General features: G+C 37.8%; 1 protein-coding gene across 1 annotated transcript in view; it reads right to left on the reverse strand.

Annotated features, from left to right (window-relative positions):
- LOC122792613 (solute carrier family 22 member 7-like) overlaps positions 1-14766 on the reverse strand; it is a 588108-nt gene that overhangs the window by 169090 nt on the left and 404252 nt on the right. The gene's annotated exons all lie outside the window — the stretch shown is intronic.

A 14766-nucleotide genomic window follows, 5' to 3' on the forward strand; every position in this document is an offset into this window, starting at 1 on the left:
TCTCATTTTGAAATTATGGACACAATATTTGGGCATTAGCATTTTCAGCATTGAGATTTTTTAGTATAACCATCCTTTTTACTGTAGGGACAAGTAATGGCCCACCAATAATTAAATATAGCAGGAGATTTTCATAAAAAACTAAAATAATTATGCAAATTCATGAAGCTCAACCTATTATAATGTGATAAGTACTTCTGATCAAACAAATACATAAATAAAAAGGAAGATGCAATTCACAGAACAGTTTTACATTGATTTGTACAAATAAACATAATCAGAACAAACATGAAACTCAACCAGTAGAGACAGCATGGTTAAGGAGGAACAGGTTGGTAGGGAACATAGAAAAAAGCTACACAAGATTCTTGATTGTTGCTTTCTTAGTTTGCAATGCCTGTCTTACCAGAAGACTAGAAAGTTTTCCATTCCAACAAAAGGCTGTATACTCTGGTACTGGACCTAGAACTCCTACATGTCCAACTTACAGTTAATAAAACCCTTTATTGTATCATATCTAACTACAGACCCCCCCATGTTCCTGTCAGCCCATACATCCTACCTAATCAGTATAAAGTCCATATGCATTAAGCCAAACACCATTCTCTTTTAGGTGACTTCAACTACCTCCATTAACTGGGAGACTTATACATCCTCCAACATGTAAGCCCAGAAATTGCTGGACTTCATCAATATAAAGTCTCTAGACCAGTTAGCACTTGTCCCAACCAAGGGCAATAAAATCCTGGACTTGTTCCATATGAATATGGGGCAACTTTGCTCCCCACAAACTGTAAGTTCTTTGCTAGTTAAATTCAATCACAAATCAGTCATATTCACCTTAAGACTGAAGATGGAAGCATCTACCAATACTTCAGTATTCTGGGCTTATGTCAAGGCTAATCCACCACAACTAAGCGATGACCTAAATTCAAAAACTCATTCCATCCTGATGAAACCACTGCTTATGTGGAAATCTTTACCACCAAATTCTATGCACATGTAAATAGCTGCATAGATGCATCTACCCCCTCTTAAGTATATATAATAACAAATTTAAAAATAACCCCCTATGGTGAAATCCTAATATAAGCAGGCTCTTTAATAAAAAAAATTAAAAAAAACTCATTGAATGCAAAAATAAATCTTACTGTCAAGATGTCAGTAACCCTCTTGCCAAACTTAACAAGGAACTCTAGACACTGAGCTAATGAACAAAGTCAATTATGAGGTACAAATAGCCAACCTGGTGATGGGTAACCACAAAACCTTCTTTGATTGTGTTAGAAATATCAGAAACAATGCTCAGCATTGCACAGCACTAATAGTAAAGCATATGACATACTCAGACCCAGAGGACATAGCCAATATTCTAGCAGACAAATTTAGTTGAAATGTCATCACCCTTTCCCCTCTGTTCCCCTCCTGTATTATCAGATCATATGCCTTCATCTCCATGTCCATCAAAAGTTAATAAGAACACATCCTCAAGGCATTATTCAAGGCCAAAACACTACTTCTCTGGATAACATACTGTGCTGTCTACTGGTTAGCCTGAAACATGACTTGTCAGACCCCCTGCAGAGATTACTCAGTATCAGCCTCCAGATAGGATTCATTGCTGGATGAATGTAGAACAGCAACAGTTATCCCCTTGTACATATGTGGGACATTCACTGACCCAGGTAATTATAGACCCATAGGCCTAACCAGACAGGAGAGTACCATTATGGAATCAATAAATAAAGACATACAGTAGGTAACCTACAAACTCTTGACCTAAGCCAGTTTGGATTTGTGAAGCCATTTCAGATTCTGCTAACTTAACCTGGTTGACTTCTTCGTAAAGGTTTCTGAAGGAATGGATGAGGACAAATCAGTGCACTCCACATACCTAGAACTTGTCAAGGATTTTGACACCATCCCACACTCAGGTGTCATGCATAAACTCCCCAGCTATCTCTCTGGGTAGCAAAATGGATCATTAATAGAACCCAGGAAACTAAGGTGGGTGGCTATACCTTCACCAAAAGGTGAGGTCAGTCCTGGTGTGACTCCTTTTTGTCATTTACTTCTTGGAGATCAAAATAAATGTTATGGGGTTTATGGCTGACCAAGTTTGCATGTGACTGTAAACTTGGTACCCTTATAAAGTCCTCAGAAGAAACCAAAATCCTCCAAGACGGCCTTACCCAAACCAATACATGATGTCAAAATCATGGCCTAAAACTACATCTCAAGAAACGTATAATAATATCCTCAGCAAGCATGACTTTCCTTCTAACTATCTCATTGAAAACACACCCCTGAAAGTTGATCTCATTGTCAGGGGGATCTGGGGACATATGTCAGCAATGAACTATTCTTAGATCATCACAAAATCAGTATCATAAGGAACTCCTTTTTTCATTGCATAGCGTGTATCTAAAGGTATCAGATGTCAGGTATCAGGTGTTCAAGACCGGGATGAAATAATTTCACTCTACTCAGCTGTCATCAGGTCATATTGAATAAAATGCCCCATTTGGTATATACCTGTCCAAACACTTGTCACAACTAGAGTAACCACAATGTTTCCTCACTAAAAAAAGGAAGAGTCTAAATGACAAAAATTATGCAGACTGTCTCAAAGTCTCACACCTCTGCTCGGTATCATACAGGCTACTATGAGGCCGCCTCTGCCTCAAGTAGAGAGCCTCAGGAGACCCTGTCCTGTCAGAATTATTCCACAGTTGCAAGTCCAGTGGTAGCATAAGCACCTGCTCAAGGGATCTCACTCTCTTTTTCCATATAGATGAGACATGTTGGAGGGATAGATATGTGTCAAAGAGAACACCTCTTCTATGGAGCCATCTTCCACCCCACATAGAACAAAGTAGTTCTCTGACTCTAGTCAAATGTAATTTGATGCATGGATAGGAAACTACAAATTCACTGTGGTTTAGCAACCATGTCCCTCATGGATGGAACAACATTTCCTTGTTTTACCTGCATCTGGGTTACTCATAAGCAGAATATAAGGGCTAAAATCTACCATGGGAACATAAGGCTAGATGTCCTAAGAAACTCACAGATCTACCTATCTATCTATTGCAGACCCAGTCAGGCCACTGAGATGTCTGCATTTCTTCTTGTGACCGAACAGAGTGATCAAGAGCTCCTTGACAAATAAAGAGTAGCTAGGGCCCTGCAGGACAATATATGTGATGTGTTTTTGTGAACTTTGCATCAGCTGGACTGCGGGATTTGTCGATTTCTCTTGTCACCTGTGTTAATTCTGCACTGAACATTCTTTATGCAGGCACATACCTGCAGTACACTCACGATATGACTGGCATATCCCAGTCATCTACGTCAAAAATATAAGATACAGTTCTCACTTGTGGGCTACAACACAAGAAGATGTATAGGGACATAAGAACAATACTAGCAAGTGATGAGAGGAATCATAGGAGACCTAGACAGACACACATCTAAGCAGACACAAACAATTTTGCCACCCTGTATAAGCACTTAATAGTGCTCAACTTCCAAATCATGCAGGGCCACACATGATAATGCTGGTGTAAAGTTGTGCCCACCCATCCAAGCATTATGACCAGTCTCAAAGGCAGACAAAGTAGCACTTTGCTTGACTAGAGGCAGGAACATATTCCATAGGCTGGGAATACATTGAGCTAGGAACCTATCTCCCAGTTAGTCTTATTTATTTTTATTTATTCTTTGTTGACTGGATTAGTCCCACAAGGTTAGTAAACTGTTTTCAGGAGAGATCTGAGGTGGTATTTAGACTGACTAGGGAAAATTTGACAGGACATTGGGGAATCACCTCCTCTTTTTTGATCAGTGACATGCGATCTTTTACATCTACCTGAGCTATCACCATCTCAGGCAGATGGGAACTTGATTTAATGTTTCGTCAAAAGGACAGTAGACTCAGGAGGGCAGCAGCCCCTAATACCTTTCTATAGTCTCAGTAATGGAAAATTAAATAAGTCACTTGTGGGGGGGGGGGGTGTAGGGCTGGGCATTATCCACAAATTACCGATAGTCCAGCACTAAAGGTGAGTGTGTTTCCTGCTGAGCTACTGACACTACCGGTAAAAAAAAAGAAATTATAATGAGATAATTCACTTGTGGTGGTATCTTTAGAAAAACAAAACTTTCTATATCAGGGGAAAGGGTGAAAATGCATACAGCACCCCCTGATTTCAGTGAAATAAAAAGCACTCACCCTTAATGTTGTCTCAATGTGCAAAGCAGAGGAAGTGTAGAACCTAAGAGTTGGTTCTTAAGGCAAAGAAATTTAGGAGAGGTTTGCCTCAAAGGCAGGTAACAAACAAAAGATGTTAGGGCTGAGACACCACCCATGAGACGTTGTCAGGCTGGGCTTATAGATGTGTTAAACTAACAGGCCTTCTTATTTCTTTAATGCATGTATTTGCAGTACAATATCTGGTGTCCTGATTTCCTGCAGTTGCCAATTTTAAATGGATTTCTAGTTAAAATATGCAGTGATGTGTGGTTTACTGAGTGTACACAGCACACACACTAATCCGGCTGCATGAATTTAGAAGTATACAAATAAGATCACAGACAACTGTAGGGAGAGCTTCCCAAAAGCATGTTTTACCAAAAAAAATAGTTTTATCCAGTTTTCATTCATTTTGGCACACCACGGCCTTTGCCTATCCTTAACTAACAGACACACTATAGAAAAAAACAACTAAATAAGTCATCATTTTATTGTCTTATGTACATAATATAGATTACATTTGGCCTGGTTTTAAATAGCATATCTTGTACTGCAGGGGTAATGTAACAAGTTTTCATAGAACTTTAGGAAAGAATCAGACTTTATCAACACTTTCACATGGACACAATCACAAAACATGATATTGTACTGTGACAAAATGTACAAGCCATATCAATCATATTATAGTAGTCAATATAGTGCATTACTGGCATCCTTTTCAGCCTTTCTGCATGTATCAGAATTGAATAGAGGATGGTATTACTACTTTGTGCTATCTACCAAATATTACAACCAGTAGGAACACAAGAACAATACTAGGTAAGTTATCACAGGGACCATAAGAGGTCTAGTTATATATACCTTTCGGCAGACACTTATAAGTTCTTGTCACACTTTTATGAGTACTGATTTTGCCCACCTCCCAAATCATGCAGGGCTATGCATATTAACCCTGGTGTAAATTTGTTTACCCATTCAATCATCAAGGCTAATGCTAAAAGCGAATAACATTTTACTTTGTTTGATCTGTAATGGTAACTTATTCTATAGGCTGGGAATATGTTTAATGAGCCTTATTTATTTGTTGGTATAAAATTATAGCCCTACTGTGGTCATTTGTAAAGCTACTGGCTCTGCAAAGAAGTGAGACGTTAAATAGGATTGAGTCTTACATGGCTTGAAGCATGAGACACAGAACACCATGGAACAGATGGTAGGCAACTGAATATAAGAAGAGGAGAGGATACTTGAATGATTTAATTTTTTTAATAAATTGTTGGGCCCTTTCCAGTTGGGTGATATGCTTGGATTTGTATATACTAAAGGGGCATTGTTTTCAGTGATGGGTCTGATAGAGGAAGAATATAGTAATAAAATAATTTCTTTGAATCTTGCAAATATTTGCTTGGAAATTAACTGGAACAGATAGAAAGAGTTCCTGACTATGGCAAGGGGAAACATGATGATCGAGTGAGAGAGTGAGTTGTCCACATAAGTATGAAGGTCTCTTATGACCACCATATTTGTTTGAAGAAGAGTACCTATGAGGTGGGAACGTTTTTTTTGTTTGACTGAATACTACTATGCTGCAATTTTTGCATTCAGCTTGAGACCATTTTCACTACATAAGGTATATATGCATGTTCCAGGCCTTTTTCTGAAGTAGTTTAAGATCAGTAAATTACTGTGCTTAGCTTGCAGTCAACAGCAAACTATGTCAAACACACTTCTAGGTTGTTGGCTGAGATGCCAGCAAAGTAAAGGCCAAATAGTTGAGGGTCCAGCATTGATCCCTGTGGTACCCCACTAGCTGAAATATCAGGAAGGGTACCAGCAACTTTCATTACTTGAAATCTGTTGGTTAGCCAGTTTGCAATCCATCTGACAACAGTGAGGTTCATTTTAAGTTTGTCTAAATATTTAATAAAATTAGAATGGCTAATAGTGTCAAAAGCATTGACCAAGTCAAGATACACAGTGTGTACAGAATGACTACTGTATACAGCCTCTGTAACCTTTTCAAAGAAGTTTAATATGCTCAAGAGACAGGACCTGCCCTTCACAAAACCAGACTGATCAGCTAATGTGCCTATGTCTACATAAATGCATTCTGCTGTTATACATCCCCATGGTTTATCATATAAGGCTGGTATGTCTAATGGGCCTATAATTACCTAGGTAGGTAGAGGGGATACCCTTGTATAATGAAGTCACAGTGGCTGTTCTCCAGGCATCAGGCAAAAGCTCTGTAGGTAGGCTGAGGCTAACAGTGTCAGTGGGGGCTCAGATAGGCCATACTTGGTACTGATGAGTATGCAGTCTTGGGATATTATCTTGTCCAACTGGAACATTATTTTTGCCTTTGAGAGAAATTCTAAGACAGTTCTCAAGGTAATTTCAGGGGAAACTAAATTTTCTAGGATAGTGGGTACAACAGTGTGGGCAAATGGGCTAAAGTTAGCACTTTATTTGTCTGTTGATATGTTGGTATGTCCCTGGGATTGCAATGTGTGATATTATTATGGATGAGCTCAATGCGTTGTTGAACATTACATAATTGAAGAATGATTTATATTTTCATTTGACCCCTGTACTGACATTAAGGTCATACTCTCCTTTACATTTTCTGATAGTACTGTTAAGCTCCGTGCTGGTATGCTTCAGGCAGGGGGGAGGGGGGTGTTACAACTTTTTATTATTTTCCTTCTTTTATTATGTAGTTTATTAATTCAAGAGTTCCACTAGAGTGGCTTTCTGCTTAATTTATCATTACATTTTGGGAGTACAGGTACATATTTTTCTATGCAGTTGTTTAGTTGCTGGGAAAACTGGAGTTGAATATGGTAGCCCTGTCAGATAGGACAATTTTCTTGGGATTGTTGAGAATTTTGCATAGATTTTCTATGAGCTTTTTCCTGGGGAAGTCCCTAAAGATGGTCTTATTTGGTGGTGGATGGTTACCATTAATTTTGGCAGAGAAGGTAACTGATTTGTGGTCAGATTTAATTGGGGATGAGGAGATTCTTGGTGGGGTACGTACATAGGGAAGGATGGTGAGGGGCAGTTTAAGGATATTAGAAACTCTGGTGGTTAGTTTTACAATCTGTGCTAGTGCATCGGCCTTAACATAGTCTAGAAAATGATAAGCATATCCATTTTTAGGAATGTAAGCATGCCAGCCAATGCTTGGGTAATCGAAGCCCTCTAGCAAGATGTTATCTGGTTTAATATTTAACCCAACAATGGTATTAAGGTAATTTCCATGATTTTTGGGGGACATTGGCAGGAATCTGTAGCTAGAAATGAAGTTAAGAGTTGGGTCTCAAGGAGTTCCAAGGTAGGGTCATGAGTAATGTGACATAAGGTGATGATGTTTCTAACAAAGACAGATACTCCCTGCAGTTGCCCAAGACTCTGAAGACATGATGGAATGTAAGCCTTTGTACAGAGGGATGACTGCTATTGCACTGAAACCATATCTCAATAATTTCATAGAAATGAATGTGTTTGATTTGCACAAGATCCTAAAATTCTAGCATCATTCTCTGCGTCATTGAGTAGTGCACCATGATGTTTTCTGAATTTGGGTATGAATTTGCTATGTAGGAATGTCAAATAGGAAGATTCTATCTAAAAAAGACATTGTTTGGCAGCAAAGATGTTAACCAGTAATTGGACATTCTGGCATGAATCTGGCTGAAACAAGAAGTCTTATTGACCATCTCATCCCAGGCAGATGCACACTGTATCCCTTTAGGATGACACCAACTATTGAGCCAGCTGTTAAAATCAGTTATCTCATCCTACTACCTATGCATTATTTTTGATGGAGGCAAGATATTACCCAATATCAGTGTCTTTCATACCTATAACACATGAATAGTAAGTTATAAAAAACAAAGTGGAACCTGGCTCCAATGTGCAAGTAAACCAGCAACCAAATAAAACAAAACAAAAAAAAAAACAAGCACAATGAATCTCAGGCAACAGGTACTATTTAATTATAATTTAATTAAATGCTTTTGTCTTGAACCAGTGCAAAACTTCTTAAGAATAAATGCATTTTTTGTGACAGCAGATGTTAAGAACTTATTTAACATAAGTTACAAACAATACTTAACAAAACTAGACAGATTAACCTACTGCAGTGGCCCAACCCTGTTTTTAACAACTCAAGATCAGACTTTTGCATTAGAAAAACTGTCATTTAAAAGTCAGATTATTATTATTATTATTATTATTATTATTATTATTATGGTTTCTAAATTGTTAAGAATCCAAAGACTGCAGGGAATCCTTCACCCTCCACGTGAACACAGTCTTGCACACTTATCTGCTCATCCAGCAACTTTCTCTGAAATATGGGAAAGGGTTTCCTTGGCAATTTGTGGTAGTCTGTAAATATTTTAATGTCTTTTGTCATACCCTGAGTGTTAGATTCCCCTTCTATGGAAGTATCACTTTCATGAATGGCTTTCTGTAGCTCTTCCAGTACTACTTCTGCAGACAAAATATGTTCTTATATCATTCAAAGGGAACACACTGAATATTGCCAGGTAAAGCAATTTTCACTGGAGCCCATTCTCCCTACATAACTTTATTACTTTAGGTTGGGAGGGTGGCCTAATGGTTAAGGTGTTTGCCTTACAAGCAGAAGGTGCAGGGAGTTTGAGTCTTACAAGGGATAATTGGCTAGGCTTAAAATGGCTCGCAAGGGCAGTTAGCTTAGTACTAATCTATGAACCAGCAAGTCCATATTTATTTAGTCTCTATTTATTGAAACTGATGTGTTATCTACACATACTGTATGCTGTTCCATCTGCAGTACTTTTTTTTTGCCATAACTTAACTTGGACAGCACCTGCCCATTTTGCTTGTATATCTGAATTTAACAACAATCCATCTGGGGAACTTTCTTACAAGTGCAGCTGGTAGATACACTCAATGTACTACCGCCCCATAGCTATTCTCTCGCCACTCTCCAAAATACTAGAGAGATGCATTCATTCTCAAGTCTCAGATCACCTCCTTGCTAACAACCTCCTCTCCAACACACAACATGATTTCTGACCTAACCATAGCACCACCACCGCCTTACTCTCTTTCTCTAACACTATCCTACAAAATAAAAATGCAGGTTATCTCTCCTCAGCTACCTTCCTAGACCTCTCTAAAGCTTTTGACATGGTCCCACACAAACAACTCATCTCTTCTCAATAACCTATCCTTCTCTCAACCATTCATCAACTGGTTTCAGAGTTACTTATCTGACTGCCAACAAGCAGTTGTTTGGCAGGACAACCTATCCCCACAACTACCAGTCTCCATAGGCATTCCCCAAGGGTTCATCCTGGGACCCCTACTCTTCTCTATTTTAACCAATAATATAGCCTCAGCCACAACACATGGCACACTCATACAATATCCAGATGACTCATCCATCATCTGAACAGCCCACTCCCTACCAGAACTGCAAAAAGTCACACTTCTATTGAAACTTGGTTATCCGATGCCCAACTAATACTCAACCCAAACAAAACAAAATTACTAATCTTCCAACCCACCAAACTTACCCTAGACAGCTCTCACTTTAACATCACAGCAAAAGACACCACCATCCATCCTACAGAACACACCAAATTACTAGGAGTAGAAATAGACACTAAACCGAACTTTGACATTCACATTTCCATGACCATTAAAAAAGTGCACAAAAAACTAGGAGCATTATATAGAAATCAGCAACTACTTACCAAAGCAGCTAAAATTTTGGTAGCAAATTCTCATCTTATCTCTACCCTACTCTATGCCTCTCCAATATGTACTAACCTTAGACAATGCGATCTAAATAAGCTTGAAACCTGCTACAACAAAATCGCCAAATTTGCCACAGGGGCTTCCTACCGTACTCTCCACTGTCTCTCACTAGCAGAACTGGGCTGGCTAGAGTTCCCCCAACTCCTTCAATGGTACCAACAAGCACTCGCCCACAAACTAATAAACCAACCACTAAAAGTCCCATCACTCCAGAATCTACTCCAACCCTAAATAACCATGAGACACTAAGATCCAGCCACAAAAACCTCCTACGGGTCACAAGAGCCATTAACTCTGCTGGAGAAGCATTATTCTCCTGCTCTATAGCCAAACTCTGGAACTCCCTCCCATCCTCAATTACCTCTGTAACTTCTTGCACCCACTTTAAATCCTTACTAAAATCACACTTCAAAACTTGCCAGATATGCCCTTTAAACCCCCCCTCTAATACCATCCACTCCCCCCACCCACTACCTCTCTCAGCCCCCATCAACAACCTACTCTTAGCAAGCTTGGCCACTCATGTTCCCAGCTACCTACCACATAATACTAACTTCTTGTAGCAACAACTGCTAATGGCTGTTATGTACCTCAAAAACAGATTGTATCAATTGTTCACTGATGAATCTCAGCTACATTTGTAACCATGTTTAGTATATGTCACCATGTTTTAAAATTGTACTATGTTCTACAGCTGTTTTACATCTGTTTTCCTGTCTTGCATCCTTAACTGGACTAATGTCTATATTTAAATGCTATGTTTTTTAACTGTATAATGCAAATAATACTTAAGTTGGAGCTTTTCTCCCTGGGCCTCCGCTGAAAACGGACCTGTGTCTAGTTGGACTCTCCCGGTCAACAAATGTAAATAAAATAAAATAAACAAAATAATTATTTAGGGCTATAGCTAAACAACAGGGAATAAATATATTCCGTGACTTGGTGGAAACTAAATGTATCCTTATATGGGATGTGGATATACTCTGTGACTGTGTGGATTTGTTGTTGGACAATAACTACTCCATGTTTAAGGGTGAACATTTTAAACAGAAGTCAGGAGACGCGATGGGTATAGCCATAGCCTCCCTGTTTGCTAATTTAGTTTTGTGTCAGTGTGAGAAACAACACATTATTAATTCTGGATATTTTAAATATGGTAATTTATATTCAAGAATTGTATTACTTTACAAAGAAAAAAAGTTCCTAAGTAAGGACTCTTGTATCTCTCTTGTCTGTGCTATTCATCTCTCCAGTCTCCTCTTGTAGCTCACAGATCCTTACTAACTTCTAGCCTGGACTTTTAACTAAACTTGAAGCCACCTAGAACAAAGGTGCCAGGTTTGCAGTTAATCAGACTTCTTACTCATATCACTGTCCGTCTCTTGAAGCCCTACATTGGTTAGATTTCTCTAATCAGCTGCTATTATCCCAACCTCTTGTCATTCACTCTGTGCTTTATAACCCTTCTTTTTGCCATGGCATCTCCTGTCTCATCTCTCTATACTGCCCAGCTAGAACCCTTAGGAGTGCTGATCAACAACACTTTGACATATATAAACCTAAAAGGTCTATAGGCCATAACCTTTATAGCCACAATCCTGCCCTAGCTTAGAATAAGCTTCCTCTGATCATTTCAAATATAACACACATGAATTTTAAAAAAATCTCTCAAAGTTTTTCTGCTTAACAACTGTGAATGCCAATGTAAAATCTCAGCCTGATTCTTCTTCAACTAACACCTTCTAAGCTCATGTTTTTTGGACCCCCCTATTCTTCATCCTCATTAACTCTCGTCTCAACCTCCTCTAACTTGGTCTACACCTTGCTCTTATACTCTTTTTCCTCAGGTTGCTTCACCTCTCTCAGCCTTCTACCCCCCCTCTTTTTTCTCTTTTTCTGTTTAATATTTTCCTTTCCTATACTCTGCACGTTTACATCTCTCTCGTCCCTTCCTCAAATTTAAATATCAGATTGGTTTCTTGTTAATTTCTTAACTACTAACAGCAAACTCTGTTCTCTATTAATGCACAGCTTTATTGTTTTTTTTTTGCATTCAAGTGTATTTTACTGTATAGTTCTATATTTTATATGGTAATGTTTTGGCAAATTAGTTACGTTTGTTAAACCTCTGTGTTAATTTTTCTTTTACTTTTGTGGAGATTTTCTCCCTGGGCCTCTGCTGAAAAAGGGCTATTGCTCAATCAGACGTTCCCAGTCAACAAATGTCAAATAAATCAATAATAAATAAATAAGATATTCCTTTTGTGGAAAGGGGCATACCTCTCAACTGTATAGATTTTCACAGTATATCCAGATTTTTGCCTTTTTGCCTTATATTTTCAGTCTGTTCCTCATACAAAAGTGTGTTCTTTTGAAAAATCATTGGGGTGATTTAAGGATTAACATCAATAAATAATGACAATCATGTGAGTTTCAGACTTCATATCCTTCAGAAAATATATGGCAACATGAATCCTGTTATTCTAGCAAGTTTCTAGGTTTATAAGAGCAATATTTAACACGTGTCCATATTTTTGGGCCTTTGTCACTCCATTTTGTCAGGCTTTGTCCCGATTTCTTGCAGTAAGAGGTTGAGAGGTATGGAAAGGGGATATCATGTTGAAAGAGTTTTTCCACATACTTGTTGAATACTGTGTCTTTTTTTAATTTTACCCATGAATATGACTGTTTTGGCATAGGTTTTATGGCCATATATGTTCATAGGGACTACGTGAATGGGAAATTTTGTTCCAGAATATATAGAAAGTCTACTTATCCTGTTTGTCTTACACTAGTGGATATACAAACAAGATGAAGGACAATTTGTAAGAGAGCCATGTTTAATTACTGATAAAAGTTTATATTTACAGAAGTCCAGATGTATGTACAGATGTTCTTGAACAGGAACTATCTAGTCAGATTAATTGATGATGTCTTTAATGAGGCTGGTCAAAAAAGAAGTGGCCCTATTGTACACATTCTTTGTAAACTATTAGTTAAAAAACAATGACAGTAATAATACTAATTTTCAAAATTCATGTTTACCTTTTTCAATGGATAACAAGGATATTATATGGAAATAGTGGAATATTTTTCAATACAGTAAAGGCCTGGTTGACAATTTTGGCAAAATACCTCACTTTAGTTGTAAGAATAGTGCTAATTTAAAGATTAAAATACATTTTAACATAAAAATACAAATGTGTATCAGAATAGACAGTCGGGCATGTTTAAATGAGGGGCATGCAAAGAATGTAAATACACAAATGTAGGTAGTTATGCCACAAATGAGGGGCATGCAAAGAATGTAAATACACAAATGTAGGTAGCTATGCCACAAATGAGGGGCATGCAAAGAATGTAAATACGCAAATGTAGGTAGTTATGCCACAATGAGGGGCATGCAAAGAATGTAAATACACAAATGTAGGAAGTTATGCCACAAATGAGGGGCATGCAAAGAATGTAAATACGCAAATGTAGGTAGTTATGGCACAGATGTGGGGCATGCAAAGAATGTAGACATGCAAATGCAGGTAGTTATGCCACAAATGAGGGGCATGCAAAGAATGTAAATACGCAAATGTAGGTAGTTATGTTACTATAGGAGATAATCTTATATACTACTGTTTTGGGTATTTCATCTGTAATACTATTAATGATGTCTGCATGGTAACATGTTTGTCCTGTCCTGCATTTTACACTGGAAAAACTGAGAAAGCATTAAAGAAGTGCATTTACCAACATTGTCATGCTATACAGAAAATAAAACGACACTTTGTTTGCCTAGGCTCAGCGCAGTATGTAATGTCCAAATTTTAAGAAATTTCTATTTTTTTTTCTTTTGGAAAAGGTCAAGCATGAACTGAGAGGAAGTGATTCTAGAAATAAATTATTGATAAGGGAACTGTGTGGAATCTAAAATGTGGGTTTGACAAACATCAGGTTTTAAATGAAACTGCTTCTATTAGTAGTGCTCTAAAGTTGAAGCATGATCAGATTTCTAACTTTTACAAAGTTTTTTTTTTAAATATATATGCATAAAACAAGGAATTTTAATTATTTATTGACGTGATTGCATAAAACAAGGAATTTTAATTATTTATTGATGTGATTGGATGTGTTTAAAGCAGGAATTTTTGATTGGTGGTTTTATTTCACATGAAGAGGAAGTAATTTATTTAAAAAAAATGGTTGATTTTTCTTGTATTTATTCTGAACATGTCTTGCTTTGGTTCAGAACAAAAGCACTTAATTACATTATAATTAAATATTACCTGTTGTCTGAGATTCATTGTACTCATTTTTATGCGTAGCAAGTTCCATCATGTCTCTCTGCATGTCCCTCAGAGTGGAGTGCCTCAGATCATTCACTCCCACATGGGCTACCACTGGGTTGTATTTATACTTGTCTGGTTTAATGGACCTTAAGGCCCTTGTGGCATTGTGCTCTTTGCACTGGACAAGCAGCTTATAATCACCATGTTCTTGTCCATTCTGATGAGTGTGGAGTCTGTATGTCTAACTATAGAGTCATCTATTACTAAAACATATTTCTGTGTGGAAGCAGACTTAGTGGACCTTACAGGTTTAAGTTTACTTTCCTGCTGACTTTTGGGTCAGTTGGTATAATAAAGTCTTTGTCTCCAATGTACAAGGTAAAAGGTTCGATCCTGACCTCTGATCAATGCTTG

This window comes from Protopterus annectens, chromosome 1.part0 (genome assembly GCF_019279795.1).
Source record: "Protopterus annectens isolate FY-2018-M chromosome 1.part0, PAN1.0, whole genome shotgun sequence".
NCBI lineage: Eukaryota > Metazoa > Chordata > Ceratodontiformes > Protopteridae > Protopterus > Protopterus annectens.